The 18090-nt window shown below is 25.3% G+C and overlaps 1 protein-coding gene and 1 long non-coding RNA gene across 7 annotated transcripts in view; one reads left to right on the top strand and one right to left on the bottom strand.

The window, feature by feature from the left end:
* The window catches only part of mub (poly(rC)-binding protein mub), a 373736-nt gene that overhangs the window by 172365 nt on the left and 183281 nt on the right, over positions 1-18090 (bottom strand). The window lies entirely within an intron of this gene.
* On the top strand, positions 5613-6406 carry LOC147658669 (uncharacterized). Its single transcript, XR_015292333.1, has 2 exons — positions 5613-5831; positions 5898-6406. It is a non-coding gene; the product is annotated as an uncharacterized LOC147658669 (long non-coding RNA).

Here is an 18090-nt window from a genome sequence, read left to right as displayed (position 1 = left end):
ATTTGAGAGGGTGATATTTTCAAAATGTATTTTTCACTAGAATTTCTATCCAATATTGACATGCTACTAAAATTTACGCATTTTTAAAATGTCAATTTCAATGTTTCGAAAATTTGTATAACATAACGAGTAGGAATGTAATACATTTTTCAAAAGTTTCTTTCATAAGAGAAGAAAATGTTATGAAGAAACAAATTTTAATAATTATAATTTTTACAGTACTTATTTTATTTACGTACAAGAAAAAAAAATATAAGTATTTCTGAGAATCAATATTTCTCCTTTCTTTCATTCGAAATATCCCCTCTTTATATTATGTGATTATTCTTAGATTTTATCGGATCAATATATATATATTCTCATTTGGAATCATTTGAAATTGAAATAATAAGAAATAATTGTGATTTTAATATTAGTATTCAAAAAATATAAGAAAAATTATTCCGTTGTTTCTTTATTTTAAATTTGGCAAAATCAAGAGATTAATCATCAAACTAATATAACATCGTACAACACAGAAAGTATGATATGAAATCAAACACGTTGTTTCCAAATACCATAATTAGCATATGTGAATTTATACATTTCATAAATACCATTTCAAATCGTTCAATCGTTATTTCATTCGACAATTTCAAATAATTAATCACTTCGAACGTATATTCATAGATGCACAAACAAAGTCATTGTTGAAAAAGATCAGAAAACATTATTATTCTAATGTTTATGGACAAAGGTATATATGCAAATAAATCTTGACTGACAAAACTTTTTCCATTAAAGAAAGAAATTCCTTCCTTGAAAATATCTCCATCTAAATTATAATAAAAATCCTATTAACCTTCTGCTCAAACAAAAGCAGCAAAGCTTTATCGCGAGGAAAGCCATTCCATTCGAGAGAAGGATATTTGAAAGAAATCAATCTTGTAATGATAAATAAAATTCACTTGGGGAGCACTTATGTTATATTTTAATCGGCCCTGACCGGGGAGATAAATATTCGTTTGTCAAAGGAAATGTTACGTTAGTAGGCTAAAAGCCACTCTCAGGGATTGGCAATTAGGTAACGGCTCGTGGTAATTGATCAGCACTGAAATTCCAGTTCTCGAGGATGGGTTCGTAGCTACGGATAGACTATCACAATCGCTCAGATAGATTACTGACCTGGCCAAGGTGCGTCCACGATCGATCTGACAAAGGAGGATTTTGCCAGAAGATAGTATAATTTTATACAGGGGAAGTACGGGAGGAAAGGGAATGAAAGGAATAAATAATACTTAATCTCTTCTTTCCTGACTATTTGCTATATTTCTTGTTGATAAAATTAAACGATGCTGCCTAGAAGAATTTATATAAATTGAACGTCGATCGTTAAAAGTTTGATTCGATTATTCGAAATTATTCGAAGTTTAGTTATATGAATATTTAACCTTTTTTGTTCTGATTTGATTGGATTGTTGATGAAATTAAATGACGTTATCTAGAAGAATTGATAATTTTCGAATGACCAATTATTCGAAATTAATTATTGTTGATTATTCGAATGATCTATTATTCGAATTTGATTATTCGAATTACCATTATTCGAAGTTATTCGAATGACCATTATTCAAAGTTTATTTATTCGAATTACCATTATTCGAAGTTATTCGAATGACCAATTATTTAAAGTTTAGTTATTCGAATGATTAATTATTTAAAGTTTAATTATTCGAATAACCAATTATTCGAAGTTAGTTATTCGAATGACCGAAAGGTAAAATAGATATGTATTATGATAGAATATTTAACAATATTTATATTTTATAAATATATTTTTTTATACATATTAAGTATATGTTTTTTATTGTAATGAAAATTTGTATTAAAATTAATTTTTAGTTATTTCTGTGATTTTTAGATATCTCTAATTATTCGAATTTGATTATTCGAATTACCATTATTCGAAGTTATTCGAATGACCATTATTCAAAGTTTATTTATTCGAATTACCATTATTCGAAGTTATTCGAATGACCAATTATTTAAAGTTTAGTTATTCGAATGATTAATTATTTAAAGTTTAATTATTCGAATAACCAATTATTCGAAGTTAGTTATTCGAATGACCGAAAGGTAAAATAGATATGTATTATGATAGAATATTTAACAATATTTATATTTTATAAATATATTTTTTTATACATATTAAGTATATGTTTTTTATTGTAATGAAAATTTGTATTAAAATTAATTTTTAGTTATTTCTGTGAATTTTTTAGATATCTCATATCGATAAATTCGATTTTCTTACTGATTATTCGAAGAATTGATATCGATATTCTATTATTCTTAAATAAATTTATCAAAAAAAATTATTCTGAAACAAAAAATAAGTGAAGTTTAATGTAATATATTTTAAAACATAGAATATATAATTTTATATCGTTATATTTATAATATATTAACGTTTCTTTTCTTCATTTTTTTTTTCACGAATTTTCTTTCCCAAATAATATCATTTTATAATTCTTTCGTTAATAACTTTAATTACGATTTATAATTTTAAACAAAGACACTCTATGAATTTTTTTAAAAATTTCAAATAAGTAAAAAAATTTCAAGTAAAATATCGTATTATTCTATTTATAATTTCAAAAATTCTTCAATTTGAAAATAAAAAATAAAGTCAGTGAAAAAAATTGTGGATTTTATAGTTTTCGTTTTATAATTATTGAGAACATGTAAATGTTTTTGGCAAAATCAATACAATTTTATTGAGATAGAAATTATAATAATTATAATAATTTATATATAAAATTGATTAAGTATCACAGATCTTCTTGTTGAATCTTGTTTTCTTAAAAAATAAAAAAAAAAAATAAAGTGAATTTATGCAAACGTAATTTTTTAATCAATGTAAAATTAACGATTAAAAATTCCAAACAGAATATTGTGTTAATACAAAATACAGGACTAATTCTTATATTTTATATTCTACAAGGTATTGTAGAATATCAAAAATAATTTTTTTGAAAATTTCTTTTCTATTTCGTTACAGTATGGGATATATCTAATATCATGAAATTCAATTTTCCATTATAGCATCATAGATGTGACCACGTCATCAATAATCCGAAAACGACCATATCATTCAGCCTATCAACCGCCACAGCTGATTAGTATTGAAATTTCAATTTGAGGACAGCCAACACTCGACCAGGATTATGGAGGCGCGGTTGAATGTTGTATTCCATAGCTGGTGTACCAGTAAAGTGTATTAAACCATTTTGCTCTGACAATTGCAACGCAAATAACCATGATTATAATTAGGAAAATTGCTATTATCCTAATTATGAACTTGAATTTTTGACACAATTGATAAAAAATTGATTGATAAAATTTTTAACGAATTTGTGTTATATTTGTGTGAAATATAAATTTTTTTGAAATACAAATATATAAATATTTTAACTTTACATAAAATAAAAATAATTTTATTACGTGAATTTAAAATACTTATATAAAATTGTATTATTTTTTTTTTTTCATTACAATTATAATCTTAGCTTTTAGTTGATTTTCGATTTTCATAATTCTGTTATGCGCAAATATACATCTATATAATAAAATATAATACATAAAATATAAATTGCACGTGAACCTATGTAAAATCTATCTAGTTTACAAGATCAAATAAATAGAACAATTTGACGAATTTTGTTCAAAATTACTTTTACTTTAATTACTTTCAATTCTTTAAATAAAAATAATTTTATTTTGCTCGCAACTTTTATCTTTTCAAGAATATATGATTATATGTATTATTATGCTTCGAATTACGCTTATAACGATTCAAATATCTGTAAAACAAGATTTAGTTTCAAACAAAACAGTTGGTGTATAACACTGTAGCTTATTCAGATAACATTATATTTGAATAGCAGAGGTGCATAACAGAAATTCCATTGTAGCTTTAATAGAAACAACGTATTACAACTAAATGGTTAAAAAGAATTGAATTTCTTGAATTACTCGACGTTTACACAAGTCACATTCGAAATAATAAAAGTATCCTTTGTCAATAAAAAAAGAAAAGATCAAATTTTTTCCTAAACCCATTTAATGTATTTTAATAAACTTTGATATGAAATAAAAACTTTTATCACGATATATTTTTAAATCAAATCGTTTAAAATAAACGATTAATTTTTCAGACTATTCAATCAAGACAATCTGACATCTTTTAAAACGATGATGAGAATGAATATAAACAATTGTCGCTTTCAATTATAATAACAAATTTAATTTAATATTTTATATATTTCACTTTTCACACATACATTCATCTTTTCATTCTCCATAAATTAAAAGTCTCTCTAATCCATAAATTTCCAAATTCGATAATCTTCTTTTGTTTCTTGATCTTCATTAATTTAGATTATAATAAAATAAATTTTTATATCATTTTTGTGCTTTATTATTGTATTCATAAGTTAAAATTTAAAGAAGTTTAGATTCCTTTTGAATCAATAAAAAGGAATAAAGAATTTGAAAAAATCTTTTAATCACATCTAAACCTTGAGCAAAGAATAAAGATAGAAAATCACGTGACTTTATAGCGAAAAGTATGCAAAATATTCTAAAAATGAAATATATTAATCTCCTTATTTGTATGTATTCACGTTTATTGTATGTATTCCTTTTTTGATAAAAAAATTATATATCCTTTTCCCATTTAAAATCAAATTCAACATGTGAAGTACATCATATGTCGTTTATTATTGATGTCTCAAGAGCATGTTGTATCACAATATTTTATATATATATCTTTTTCATAGATCATATGCATTCTAAATTCTTCATTGCCCTTGCGATATAATATATTTATATTTTTAATTCATATATTCAATATTTAACAATAAAATAAAATTCTTTATTTCTCCTCACGACATCTTATCAAAATCTATCTCTATCTGATTAAAAATTCATAAATTATAGGCACAATTCTTAACATCCATCTTAACTCATTCCCTTCAAGCAAAAATCTTTCATCAGAAAATCCAACATAATTAAATTCTTTACTCTCCTTACGATATTAATACGTTTATTCCCTTATCCAACGCATCTCCACATTTACTTAATAACCAAAAAACGCAGGTATATTCAACTATCTATAATATCAAATATCACGATCAAACGGGAACTTTATATTTTCTATCCAATCGCAAAAGAAACGAAGGATACGCTTCAGACATTCAACGTCAGATCACGATCCAGCTATCACGAAGGTAAACCACTCGCAGCTTAGGGTACACAGTGCTTAACAGACCCCCACGTCACGTCTTCATAGCCCGCGGCTATCCGTTCAAGGACCACGCCATTCAATCAGACATCACAGCTGATTAGCATTGAAATTCCAAGCCGAAGACAGCCTATACTCGATATGCAAGCGACCACCACCGTGTCATACTCGATACCTGGGACAGAGGGATGCGTTCACACTGCGAGAAAGGAACAGAGGGCGAATACCGATGATAGAATGGAGAGAGAGAGAGAGAGAAGAGGAGGTTTGTCGGAGTGCGGCCGAGGATTCCATCGGCTGATTGATATGTGTCAGGCTTGCCGCATGCACCATTGCCTCGTGGCCAATACCCCTACTGGATTGTGCGTTATAGTTCCGTCGTCGTGATCGTATTAAACTCGTCGCGAGCGGATTCGTGGCTGACCACGCGGAGAAATAGCTGGAAATAAATAGGGAGGTGGTGCGATCGGTGGTTCTCTTGTTGCCTTTGTGACGAGCTTGCGGTCCGTGGCGTTTCCCTTTGTGCAAGATGGGAGAAAATGGATTGGTAAAAATAATTTCGTATCGTTGAGAATCGAATTGGGTTTCGATTTTGATTCGTGTAATTTTTTAGATACGCATTAGAAAGAAGGTGTTGAAGAATTGTGTTCACGAATGTTTGTGATATATAATTTTTTATTTAATTTTCGACGAATTTATTTCGATTATTTTTTGGTGGAAGTGAGATTGGGAATAAATTGTATTATTGATGGAATATCAAAATAGAGGTAGAAGAAAGTATTAAAAAGTAGGAAGAGAAAAATTGGAAATGTATATAATTTGTATGATTTTTCATGTGGATGTATAGATTTTGATGAATTAGAAGTAAATTGTAAATTGTGTGCCATGAGTGGTAAGTAATGATACAATAATGGAAAATATGTAAATTTTTTATGTTTAATCCTTCTAATCTTCAGTAATCAAAAAAGAAGAAGAAGAAAATTGGAAATGTATAATTTACAAATTCTTATGTTATAATTTTGTACATTGTTAAGAAAATGTAGAGAATTTTGTGAAGTAATTTTTGAAAAATTTATTGTATAAAAAATGAAATTAAAAATAAATTGTAAATTTATTATACCATTGATAGAATGTTATTTTGATTAATAATTGTAATACAATAATAGATAATGCTAATATTTTGTATAAAAATTTCTATGATTTTTTGTATATTAGTTCTGAATTAAACTTTGAATTAATATTAAATATAGTTAATCAAATTTGTCAAAAAACGAGACAAATAATCGAAATTATTAAGAAATAAAAATAATTGAATATAAATCTTTAATTTATTATAATTTATTTTTAAAATAAATGTATTATAATCTAATCTTAAATTAATAGTCAATCTGTTCTTTATCAATTTTGACTTAAAATTTGATAAATATAACAAATAAAACTATATATATTTCATAAATATGTTAATCCAAATCTAAACATTTTATTACAACTATACAGTATTTATAATTAAAGGCACAGACACATAAGTCTTCTTTGTTCTCTCTCTCGCACACATAAGAGCTATATCCATTCCAGCCCAACATCTCAATTAAACAAACATTTCACCACTTACATCTAACCACTTAACAGAAGAGGATTACTAAGAATTCAGTCTGGATATGAAAGAGATAGATAGATAGATAGATGAAACGAAGATAGCAACAGTCATTTATTAACTCCAAACTTCAGTTAAGAAAGAAAGAGTTTAGATAAATCTATAGAGAAGAATTCTAAGAATTCTTGGTGTGAAATATGTTTTGTTGTGTGAAATAGAGATAATAAGATAATAATGATCAGTTAAGCACAATTCTAGCCAGTTAAGAAGATAATATTCTACATACAAGATGTTTTATTTTTATAACCGTGAAATATCTCATTAGGAATTGAAATTATTAAAAATATTACATCCTCAGAGAATTTACTTACTACTTTTATATAGAGATATATAAAAATTTAAGTTTGCATTAATAAAGCGATAAATAAAGATCGTTTTGTCTCTGTTACATTGACATTGTAGTCTATTTTTATTTCACTTCATTTAACGAGCTTCACTTATAACTTAATAAGCCTTAATTACGTTTGTATTTTTATATTTCTTTTCATTTCCAGAATCTTTAAACATGTTCTGTATATATATTATGTTATCAGCCTTATATGCATTATATTTCATAAATGTATTCAATGTGACTGGATACTTTTGAAATCAATTACAATCATCATTCCATTCAAATTTCATATTTTATATTTTATACCAATTTTGTGTATCAAGTTTTATATTTGGTTAGATATTTAGAATCTTTTAAAGGTGTCCCACCAATATATCAATACTCTATATTATTTTTTATAAATGTATCTTATATCCAATATGGCTGGATATTTTTGAAACCAAATCTCATTCAAATTTCATATTTTATATTTCTTGTATATCAATTTTGTGTACCAACTTTTATATTTATTAAATATTTAGAATCTTTTAAAGATGTTTCATAAATATATACTAATTTTTGATAAATATATCTTATATACTTTTGAAATCAATTACAATCATCATTCCATTCAAATTTTATATTTTATATTTTATATCAATTTTGTGTATCAAGTTTTATATTTGGTTAGATATTTAGAATCTTTTAAAGGTGTCCCACCAATATATCAATACTCTATATTATTTTTTATAAATGTATCTTATATCCAATATGGCTGGATATTTTTGAAACCAAATCTCATTCAAATTTCATATTTTATATTTTTTGTATATCAATTTTGTGTACCAACTTTTATATTTATTAAATATTTAGAATCTTTTAAAGGTGTTTCATAAATATATACTAATTTTTGATAAATATATCTTATATACTTTTGAAATCAATTACAATCATCATTCCTTTCAAATTTTATATTTTATATTTTATACCAATTTTGTGTATCAAGTTTTATATTTGGTTAGATATTTAGAATCTTTTAAAGGTGTCCCACCAATATATCAATACTCTATATTATTTTTTATAAATGTATCTTATATCCAATATGGCTGGATATTTTTGAAACCAAATCTCATTCAAATTTCATATTTTATATTTTTTGTATATCAATTTTGTGTACCAATTTTTATATTTATTAAATATTTAGAATCTTTTAAAGGTGTTTCATAAATATATACTAATTTTTGATAAATATATCTTATATACTTTTGAAATCAATTACAATCATCATTCCATTCAAATTTTATATTTTATATTTTATACCAATTTTGTGTATCAAGTTTTATATTTGGTTAGATATTTAGAATCTTTTAAAGGTGTCCCACCAATATATCAATACTCTATATTATTTTTTATAAATGTATCTTATATCCAATATGGCTGGATATTTTTGAAACCAAATCTCATTCAAATTTCATATTTTATATTTTTTGTATATCAATTTTGTGTACCAATTTTTATATTTATTAAATATTTAGAATCTTTTAAAGGTGTTTCATAAAAATATATTAATTTTTGATAAATATATCTTATATTTAATATGACTGGATATTTTTGAAACCAACTATATATTCCATTCAAATTTCGTATTCTACATTTTTACATTTACGTTTATTTAGAATATTCCAAAATTATTCCACGAATCACATCAACAAACTGTCCACAATCTTAATACATTAGAAAAGCTTATTTCTCGCGTACAAAACAAGAACCGTCAAACGTTCGCGAATCGAACGATTTTCTCTTTCTCCTTTCTTTTTCTTTCTTTCCTTCTTCCTTTCTTTTTTTCTTTTCTTTCTTTTTTTAATATTTTTACTTTTCATCCTCGGTAGAACGAGGATTTAATTAGACCTGGATACTGTGCCAGACGTAAAAACGAGATTTTCTTCGATGAAAACGGGCGATGAGTTTAATGAGAACTTGCCGAGTAATTTTATGAGCGACGCTGATTCTATGAAATCGATTTCGTTTCGCGGAACATCCATTCGACGCGTTTCGACGTTTAAATGAACGGACATTGCGATTGTGAGAATCGACGGTCACTGATTGCTTCTATTTACCGAGATTAATTAATAGCGATACGAGGGGAATAGTACGCAAAAATAGTATTGCAAAAAGATACTTGGTTGTCTTATTTCAATTAATATTTACGTATTAAGTGATATTTTGTATTATCCTCTTGTGGAAGGAAATTCTTGCATTCTATTTTTACTGACAGTAAATAGTTTGATGTCACATTTTCTCCTTTTCATTTAACATGTATATCTTTATAAATCAATTTTTTTTTATTTAAAATTGTGTATTTAGTTTAATAAAGTGTTCATTTCTAGTTCAACGAATAAATAACAGGTTTATACGATAAAACGAATATTCAGTGATGATTTCGAATTTTAATATGGTTTCTTACATTTTTTTCCGTAATAAGATTCCTAATTTTCTATATTAATCTTGATAAATTGTTATGAAATGAGCATCCAAGAAATTTGAAATTAAAATCATTTTCTTTGTTTCGTTGTTAACACAAATGAATTAAACTTTGAAAGATAAAAATATCTAAAATTTCAAATATTACAATATATTTTGACAAACAAAAGATACAACATTTTAAAGAGAACAGAACCTTATTTTCGTAAAAATAAAAATAAATTTTATTTTATTTGGTTAATTTGTTTTTTCTTTTTTTTTTTTTTTTTTTAGTATATGCAGAAGAACGATCGAGAGAATCATTAAAGCATTACAATTATCAAATCATATTTGAATTTCACAAGATGAAAAGATATTAAAAATAATTTAAATTTGCATTCCATAACATACATACATGTATCGATAAAATATTATATGCCGAGGATTTACTTTTTTCTATTTTTCTGAGTAATGAGATTCGATTTTATGTATATTTAAACACGTTAAATTCTATCATTGGAATAAATCTGGTAGAGGAGACGTATCCGATTGAAATTCCATTAGCCAGACGTGTGCGAATTTCAAATTATACGTACTAAATATCGACAAACAGTCCGTCAGTTTCCGCCAGTATCGAGATTTATTCAATTATTTTGACAAGTATCAAATACTATATCGAATTAAAAGTTTCCAGAATGGATTTCTTATTCTGAGCAGCGCTCTGATACTTTCCAGGATATCGATAATCGTGGATTGAATATCGATTAAGTGTAAAATCAAGTATTGGAAGAATAATTGATATTAAAAAAATGGTTATAATGCAGCAAATTTTGCTAATAATTACAAAATATTTTTTCAATTAAATTAAATTTCTGATATTATAAATATATATCCTTTAAAAATTTTTTAATAAAATCTGATCATCTCTTTTGAGAATTAAACGACAATGTAAGGTAACTTTTATAAAGATTATTAGGTTATTACAGTTTCTCGTGTAATTGAAACGTATCAAAAGACGTGATCCTATTATACATAGTAGTAATCTGAATTATGCTAATATTTAAGAAGAAGAAATACGTATCGAAGATTTAACTTGCAAGAACGTTTATTAATACTGTAAATATTATAAAATTCTATAAATTATATTTTATGTAATATCGTTTGAAAAATGGAATATATAATTTATTTAAAATATTTTATAAAATAAAATATATTTATATTCTTATAATGAATCAATTATTAGTTAAATATATTAATTTTTTTCTATCGAATTGTTCAATATAATAATAAAATAAATTTAGAAATCAATTTATAAAAAAAATGACAAAAAAAAATAAAATAACGTAATGCCAAAAATATACATATGTATATAATAATGGCTATATAAACAATTATATATTCATTTTTATAATATTACATTTCATTATTTATCTCATTAAATAAGAAAATAATTTTTTGTATATAAATTTGTATATAAATGACATATTCTTTTTTAGCTATTGTAAATATTAAATATTATTATACATTATTACAATATTATACAATACAAATATAATACGATATTACAGAATTTCCATTACACAAAAAGTAAAAGATTTCATGGATTTCACAGATATAAATATTAAATATAATTATACAATATATTATATAAAAATAACATAACTTCGTGCACATTATAAATATTAAATATAACAATATATTGTATAAAAATAACATAATGCCATGCACATTATAAATATTAAATATTATTATACATATTATTACATATTATACAATACAAATATAATATTACAGAATTTCCACTACACAAAAAGTAAAAGATTTTATTGATATTTCACGGATATAAATATTAAATATAATTATACAATATATCGTATAAAAATAACATAACGCCTTGCACAGCATCCACTACATAAAAAAGTGAAAGTAAGTCAGGTGGTTTCACGGATATTTCGCAGATAGTATATCTTCGTTCTTTACGATTATCATCGCAGACTCGAGCCTTCGACCTGCATCGAAACTATGTCGAGACAACGAGATAAGTCACGGAAACTCGGCAAAGACAAGATAAAGACGCTTCGAGCCTCGAGCTCCCAATTTTCACGTCCGTTGGAAAATTGCGCCGTTCGGAAACTGTCTCTCGCCAACTTTGCGTTGTCGACAATTATCGATTGCAAAGCGGCGGAGGATCATACCTTGGTAATTTTCAGCCAAGTTTCACGGATAATTCCGTGCACTTCTCGTTCAGTTCAAAGAGGAATAAACAAAAGGTGGAGGATTACAATCAAGGTGATGTTGTTCGATTGTTATTTTCGTTTATATTTGCGATTCGCAAATATTTACCCTTAGATCCAAGTTGAGGTTACAATATTCATGTTCGAGCATTAGTTATAATGGGTTTTAAACTTGTTTGCAAAAAGGTTTATTCGAGTTTATAATACGTTTATCCGAATACTTTAATCTTATGGAATACCTTTCTTATTTTTGATAACATTAAAAAATATTTTGGGTAAATGTTGTTTTCTCTTTTTTTTTATAAATGATTGCGAAGATATAGAGATCGTACGAAAATTCTAATTTTTAAATGAAATTGTATAATTTTTAATTTAGAATTTTTCTTGTCGAAAAAGTATTAATTAAAAGAGATATTTTAATTTAAAATTAATAATATATAAAATGCATTTCCTCTCAAACGAAATATTCCAAGCGATAAAGGTAAATATTATTTTATAATATATAAATATCTACATCTACTATATAAATGATTGGAATTAAAATAATAAAATGTATAATTGTGTTTTGTATTATGTATGGATATGATTAACTATCCTTCACTGTAAATAACTCTTCTAACCTCACTATTTAACTTAACCTCACCATATATAAGAACGAATAAATTAAAAATTTTTGCGAATCGAAAATTTTCTTCGATTCATCTAACTCAAATTTCTTCATCCAAAATTATTTACCACATATGATAAAAACATCATTGAAAATTACCAAACAAAAATGTCTAAAATCAATGAAAATAATCATTTCTAAATTTTAATTAGGTATCATTAATAAAAAATAACTTTTATTAGAAATCACAAATTAAAAAAAAAAAAAAAAAGGAAAAATACTTTCTTCTTTTGGAAAAGAAATCGCGAAATAATTCTTGGAAAGAGAGAATCGCAGGCCTCTTCCATTAAAATCCGCGCGAGTATCCGGTGAAGTTAGCCGAAGTCTGAGTTACGAGGGCAAGCCTGAGAGACGGCGAAATTATGCCGGACTGGTTTATAGCAATTAAAAGCTAAGCCGCTTTCCGCGGCGTGGCACGAGCACGGGAATAAGCTTCATTACAACCGCTGTATTTCGAATCGTGGCCCTGCAAGGATAGGGAGAAGACACTTCAACGTACTTTTAATCCTCTCTGTTAGCCGCGACCGCGCTCACTCGACACTCCGCCGGGAATGGCGCTGTATTCCGTGGATCGTCGACGGATCAACTTGTGGTTACGAGAAACGAAAGGAGAAAGAGAAGTGTCGACGCACTGTTTCAGATTCTTCTGGAAGATTCGTTTCGGAATCTCGACAGTAATTCGTTTTGAATCGTTGTATTAGATTGGTGCGTGTAAAATTTAGACTTAGAAAAGTTAGGTTAGGTTTGCAATGAATTCAAAGTATTTTATTTCGAATCATAATATTAGATTTGATACGTTTGGTGAATTTAGATTAGAATTTTTTGATACCAAGTATAGAGTTAAATTGTTGTGAGTGCATTCATAGCAAGAAGTTTTCGAATCATTGTAGTATGATATGGTATGTATAAAAAAGATTTGGGTTTCTTTAAACGTATTGTTTTGGAAAAGATATATTTTCGTTTTATTAGTTTTCTTCAAAAGCATTTCGTTTCATTTTGAATCACTGTATTAGATTGGCACGTATGAAATTTAGTACCTTCAAATGTTTGAGCTAGGTTAAGTTTAAATTAGTTTGGTGTTTCAATCCTTTCTGAAGGAATTGTTTTGGAAGGTATTTGGTTATGAATCATTATATTAGATACATGTGAAACTTGCGTTAAATTAGGTTAATTTTGTAAAAGATGATTCGGAATTCTGAAATCATTTTCATGTTAAATCGATTAAATTGGCACTCGTGAAATCTTAATTTGTTCAAAAGTTTGGACTAGATTTAAATTTTAAATCTTTTGAAAAAATTATTTTCAGAAAATAATTCATTTCAGCTAATTACTAGATTGATACATATGAAATTTAATCGTTTATTTTGTATAGTTATTATAGATTATTATAAATATTATAAATTGCAAAGAAGTTTTGAAATATCAAATATATTTGGTTTATTTCGTTTTGAATCATTATATTAGATTGGCACGTATGAAATTTAATTTTCTTGAAACTTTTGAGCTAGATTTAAATTAGTAGTTTAATGAGTATCAAATATGGAATAGAATATATTTGTAGGTGTTATTTCAGAGCAACAAAAATATTTTGTTCCTGGATTTTTCAAATATCTACATTAAATTTTGTATTAAATATAAAATCAGGTTATTATAGATAAAAAAGTATTTCATTTATTTCATATTATTGAATTAGGTTATGATACATGTGAAATAAATTTTTTAAATATTTGGGCTAGATTTAGATTAAATTTGAAGTAATTTTGGTATGAAGAATAAAATCAGGTTATTATATATAAATACTGGTCCCATCTCAAGGAATTGTTTCAGAATTCTAAAAACATTTCTATTATTTCATTTCAAATAATTATATTAATTTGATATCAATTATTAGAAATGAAATCTAAAAATAAATTTCAAATGAATGAAATAAACTAATGAATAAAATTTGATTCACATTTATTTTCTTTCTCGCAAAAGTTCATTTCGTGATGGACACCTGCCCAGATAAGTATTCTCAATTCGATCCAAACTGCAAGCGTAAAAGTGGGCACTGCTATATTTGAGTTAGATTTAGGTTATCTTTAGGTTAATCTAGTATTAAACATGAAATTAGATTGTTAAACTCAAATGCCAATTTTTGGATTAAATATGTTTTTTTTTTTCGTCCAAAAATATTCAAAATTTAATTATTTTTGAAAGATTTCTATTTTTTAGATTTCACATATTGCTAACGAGTTTTTTCCTTTATCCAAATATAATATAAACTGCTTTACTAAAAGAAAACAATTAATATATCTATAAATATTTAAAATTATTATTATTTCATTCGTTTCATGAATGATTTAAATCTTTTTTTACATTTTTCCCAACATTTTATTCCCAAGAAATAAAATTTTCTTCATATCGATTATTCTATCGTTTATTATTATTATTATTATCATTTTTTTTTTGTATTTTTCATTGGAAAAATATAAAAAATTGTAAGCATTAGACCGTGCCAAAATGGAAGTTCATCGATCGTCCCCTGTTTCTTCTGTTCCACTTAATTCGATGGAACCTCCAATTATTACTTCAAACAGAAAATTTCACTGAAATATGCGGAGGAGAAATTCATTCGAGGGTGAACACCGTTGGTCGCGCAACGGAGGAATGTAAACCACGTAAATGATTCGAAATTGAAAATGGTATCGCGATAAAATTGTTCACCGGCGTGTGGTGAAAGGAAATAAAGGGAAGTTTCATTTCAGCATCACGCACAAAAATCAATATTAAAATAAAGGCGATGGAAAATTTCTCGTCCAGTATATTTTATTATACACAGGGTGGCCTGTAATTTATATTACAAATAGGATCAGAGGGAGTTTTATGGCTCGAAATAAGACGAAAATCAAGAATAACAGAATTATGCGGGAGAATTCGTTTTCGAACAAATCAAAAAGTTTGACGATTTTTCAAATGTAAGTAAAATTAGCTAATTTCTCGTAGAATAGATTGTTGATAGAAAATTGTTTTAAATGTGAAAATGAGAAATAAAAAAATGTAGAATATATTTTTTTCAAAAATTAGTTTTTGAAGAGAATCGAATTTGAAAATTCACGATTATATATATGTTTTAATTTTTTCAAAAACAATGATAAATTTTATACATTTTGTGCTTATTTTCATTTATTTAGAGTAATCATTTGTCGATAATTCGTATCCAATCGAGAATTAGTTAATGTTACTTGCATTTGAAAATTATTCAAAATTGATTTATTAGGAAACGAAGCCTTAAAAAAAATGATGTAAAATTTTACAGTCATATAATCTTTTTTACTATTATTTATATCATGAATTATGGACCACCCTGTATATATATATATATCTCAATTTTATTAGATATTATGTATTAAATTCTCTCTTAAAAATTTTTTTATTTTTAAAATTCTTAAAAAAAAAAAAGAATCAAAATTACAAAAATAAGAGATTAAAAATTATTTTTCTTTTATAAGTAAAATTTTTTATTTCTCGAATGGTATGATATAGGAGAAACTGATTCTTATTCTTTGCATCTTCATGTGTCTTATAATTTATAAGATTTTTATTGCTTCTTTCCTTTATAGTTCTATCCTTTGGCTTATGAACGTCGACGTGCTTTCCACAAACTTCCACATTTCTATCTTATATTTCACAGAGGAGTTTTGTAAATAAAATTCGATGGCATAAAGTTACATTCCGGATATTATGCAGACTCAAAGAGTAGAATAAAAGAATGCAAAATGTAAAAAAAAAATAGAAGGAAATATTTTTGAACGTTTCTTAGTATTATTTGAATTTTGAATTAAGAAATAAATTGAAAACAAAAATATTATTTTTAAATATGAAACAAAATGCAGAATATCGATAGAAAATAAGAAGACAAATTTTTGTAAATTTTTTGCATCAGATTTTATAAATTTTGTATTGAAAAATATTTAAATTCTTTAATGTTCAAATAGCATTTTCATGATTATTTTTTCTTGCATTAAAATCCAACTTTTATTTAATTTATGATATATTTATATAATATCATAATGATTAAATAATCGCTCGAACGATAAAAGCAAACAATGTATAGATGAATTTGGAAATATTTTGTAAAATATTTTTTTTAACGTATATTTTATCAGTTTTTTTAATCTTTTATTTTTATTTCAATTTTTGTTATAACATCTTTAATAAAGAAATGATTTGGTACATTTAAAAGGAATAATTTATTAGTTAAATTTTTAATTAAGATTTATAAATAGGAATATACTGCTGAGAAAAATTGATAAATTGATAAATTATCGAAATAATTCTCCTTTTTTAGAAAATAATCTTTTTAAATAAAATTACAATAAAAATTGCTAGAAACATAAAAATATTTAAAAGAAAATTTAAAGACATTCTTTGAATGATATTTTAATCTAGAAATTTTAATTATTGAAAATAAAAAAGCATTTTCAACATTAAAATTGAATATTAATCAATCTGATTTAAAATACCATGGAATTAAATTTTATTGTTTGAAATTTGTATGAAATTTAATTTTGTTTAAATTTTCATATATTTAAATCACTATAAAATTTAATTATCGAATTATTTGTATATAAAATTGTATACAAATTTATATAAAGATTTATATAAAATTTTATAAAAATCATTTTTATTTAAATTTATACATATCATCGTAACATTAAAATTTTTTAAATTAAATTTAAAAAATTTATCATATAATTTCAAAGAATTAAAAAAAAAAATAATAATAATAATAATAAATATCTTTTTGAAATTTCAAATAATAAATCCGTCTAACTTTATTTTAAATAAGTTTAGTTACCACCATTTATTTCCCAAAGTATTCAATTTACTACTCCATTTACCACTAATCCACAATCAAGGAAAAAAAGGAATTTCTCTCGTTGATAAACTCCATTTCCCAAGTCATGGCCGGTAAAAGGCCATTTTTCTGGATCCCTTAATGACGGGGAAAGGTTACCAAAGACGGAAATGAAAATCTCCAGTATCGACTCGACGCTTAACCAGTCGACTAGGTGAGTTATGTGGCTATAGAGTTCGATACGTGCCTGTTCTCTCTGTTGATACACTCACATCTACATGTATCTATACACGTGTATCAAGATCTGTACCGTGGATCGAGATGTCTGAAAGCTTTCGAACTTCTGGCAACTGAAGAGAGAATGCCTCGAAGGTTTAACGTGGACTGGAAGACCTGTTTCCGGAATCAATCCTAGCCGATGGTTATCATTAATTACTCGTAAGTCTGATCATTTTTTTTTTAAATCTATTTTCTTATTTTTTTAAACGTAGTATTTCTTTTTCTGTTTGTATTTTTTATTGTAACGAAACTTGTATCATGTACAAAGTGTTGTAAAAATTTTTGTAATTTTATAATACTAAACAAAATTTTCGAATCGTTATTCGATTTCTAATTTCAATAATTTTTTTTGATAATAGAAT

Source organism: Apis florea, unplaced genomic scaffold, assembly GCF_048593485.1.
Source record: "Apis florea isolate Af1SG1 unplaced genomic scaffold, ASM4859348v1 contig_1789_pilon, whole genome shotgun sequence".
Classification (NCBI taxonomy): Eukaryota; Metazoa; Arthropoda; class Insecta; order Hymenoptera; family Apidae; genus Apis; species Apis florea.
This window is presented reverse-complemented; position numbering and strand designations above follow the sequence as displayed.